The following is a 3,241-nucleotide window of genomic DNA, read 5'->3' as shown; positions in this document are numbered from 1 at the left end:
TGACGTCATAGAAGGTCAGTAGACAAGTATCATGCCTGTTGCGTGGATAGGCACGTAATCGACGCAGAACTTATGGTGTGATGTAAGCACTTATCGCGACTCCTCTGGTGAAAACCCGTTCCGCGAACTGGCAGACTTTGCCATCTCAATGCTTGTATTACCGTACTCGAATGCTGAAGTTGAGCGATGGTTCAGCCGATGAACCTGCTGAAAACCAAGCTTCGAAACAGGCTCTGGCCCTCAACAGTTAACGCCATTACGGTAATCAGAGCTGGACTGAAAAGACACAAAAAGGGGTGCTTCGAATGCGAGCTTCCACAGGAAGTTACCCGCCTCATTGGAAGTCGTGACGCCTACAATGACGTGAGTCAGCCGTCAACTTCGACTGTCGCTGCAAGCCAACCAGGAAAGCCGCTCTGCCAAGGGGAAGACTTGGATGTAGACACTGATGATGACGAGCTAGACATTATATTTTGAGACTTCTGCGCATCTGTGCCTGCAGCGAAAGACGGAGCGTCGTGGTCACTAGATAAATGAGTGCTCGTGGTATAAAAATGACTATACAATATCTTGCATTTCTGTGAGAGTGTGATATATAGTCAGATGACCATTGTCATGTGGCCAAGAAATCTTTACATGCCGTTTAAATTCTTGTCCCGCAAGCAACGCACCTGCGGAAATTTCTCATCGGCAATTAATTTATTTGCACTTTATTCATTGCGAATAAACTTTCTTAAATTCACATTTGTGTTGAGCACTTCTCTCGCTACTTGAATTCGTGCTTTCCTTTCACGAGGGTTCGAAAAAATACCTATCAGCTTCTATTAGCGCTTTAGCGGAAAACTTGGTGCTTCAATTAAGAAAGCTAGTGGATTCCAGCGGATTTTAATGCCTTTTTTGGAAAAATTCTTGACAACCGAGATGACAACACCGTCCATAACGCACTGCCACACTGGCTCCTGCGTCCAACCGGCTCATCGCACACCATATGTCTGGTATGCCCGCCAACATGGCACATTGGAAACAATTTTTTTCAAACTACCCGTGAAGAAAACAAACAGGCTGCACGCTGCAAGCTTTGCTCCGAAACTATACATGCTGTAGTCGGAGTTTCATATAATTTGATTCAGCACGTAAAAAGGAGGCACGAACGTGAGTACACGCAAGAAGAGAAAGGGCTGGCAAGCCAGCCGAAGATAACGTCGGCCTTCACCGCTGGGTGTAGCTCTGTGCCTGCTCATCCAAAGGCAGCTCTTGACGACGCCATAATCAACATGATTTGTACTGACATGGAGCCCTTTCGTGTTGGCTAGAGGGAGGGATTAAAATAATTCGTAACGGTAAGTTTGAAAATATTATAAGCCGCCTTTCATCAATGTATCTGTTTTGTATTCTTTCAGATTCAGGTCGCCGTTCCGGACTACAAGTTGCCATCGCGGGATGACCTCAGAGAGAGAAGTTCCTGCCCAGGAAAGTATCAGCGCTGCAGACCAAATTATCATCGCCTTTGGCGGGAGTGGAGTACGTCTGCATCACACTGGACGTGTGGACGTCGTGGTCTACGGAGGGCTTGCTGGCTGTCGAAGCAACATTCGTGGACAGCGACTTCACAGCTCACACGTACTACCTCCTCAGTTTCACCCACCTGACGGGGAGCCACACAGCTGCTCGGGTCCACTCCGAGTAAGACGTAGCGTTGCTGCATAGGAACATCGCTGACAAGGTTACATATGTATTTTCGTACAATTTCGCCTCCTTTAACTGTTTTTATTTCATTTCCCAGGTCCTTCGCGTGGTGACAGATAACGCTTCATCAATGATAAAGGTATTTGCATTTACCGGGTGGGAGACTGAAGAGGACGATGATGACGACGATTTCGACGACTGCCCAGAACGCTTACCAAAGGAGCTTTTAAGCGAATTCCATCAGTTGGAGCAATTTCGATTAGGCTGCGCCGCCCACAGCCTGCAGCTTGCCGTAAAAGACGCCATTCGGCAGGTATGCGCTATTAAATAACATATTGGTTTCATCTTATGTGCATTGATACGTCGTTCATCTATTACTGTTTTCATTAACAATTGTTTGGGCCAAGCTTTGTTAAATAATTTGTCATGAATGCATGGACAAAGAAAGTATGAATATAATAATTGCAGTTTGAGAAGTATGGGCAGACAACTGTGCTTATTACAGTTTGGGTGTTTTAAAGCTTTATTATGCAACTACCGTTTAGCCGAATTTTCGAGTCAATCAGTCAAGAACTTTATTGAGGTCCTGAGGGGGTTTAAGCCGTTGGAGATCGCACGCGGGGAGCTCCTTGGGCCGAAACCGTAGGCGACGCCCAAGTCAGGACGGGAACGTGGTGACGCTCCGCCAGTTCTTGGGCCCTCTGGACGGCCTTGAGTTGGAGTTTGAGGTCCGGGCTTTTGAGGGCTTCTTCCCATTCGGGCTCACTGGAGAGAGGGCCCTATGGTAACGCGGTACATTGCCAAAGCATGTGCGAGAGTGAGCAATAGAGTGTGCTTCGTTTTTTCATCTTGGGGATTCGTGGTGCATTTGCTGCCATGGTCGAGGTCACGAACCCTGCTTCCCATGAAATAGTGGCTGTGGATCATTTTTCTGCCGCAGGCCAGGCACCAAACTTACGCGACTTCGAGGTCTGCTCTCACCACGACAATCAACCATTCTGAAATGCCTCTAACGACAAACAAAAACAAAACTGGCACATCATCTAAAGAACGCCGACGGTATCCCGAAGTTATATTTTGAAAGGTTTAAATTTCGTTGATTCCTTGTTCAAGCTATTTTGTCTTATTGTATTTTGTGCTCCTTGCTATTTTTCTCCTTTCGTGATCTCCCTCTCCTTTTTTGGATTAAATCCCCTCCACCCCACCCCGGGAAAATGAAATCCTGCGTACGTCACTCCTTCTAGTACTCGCTTTGCCCGTAAACACAGTTGCCTGGCATATAGAACCAGTCAGCGAGGCGGTAGTCTGCTGCTACTATTTTTATTTGAATTACGAAGGCCCATTTCATCGAGATAATACCAGCCGTAATGTCGTAGCTATGGCACTACGTGCACAACATTTATTCCTAAATAACACGAAGGTGCAGCCTATGCATTAATGGGCAATCAATTTATCGTAGGGTTGGAGAAAACGGCTGTGTCTGTCCCCACATTATTTTGCCTAATGCAGTCTTGAAGGGTGTCAGTGTGTCGTCGAGTGCAATACCTTAGGATTA

This window comes from Dermacentor variabilis, chromosome 1 (genome assembly GCF_050947875.1).
Source record: "Dermacentor variabilis isolate Ectoservices chromosome 1, ASM5094787v1, whole genome shotgun sequence".
Classification (NCBI taxonomy): Eukaryota; Metazoa; Arthropoda; class Arachnida; order Ixodida; family Ixodidae; genus Dermacentor; species Dermacentor variabilis.
Note: the sequence above shows the minus strand (reverse complement) of the source record.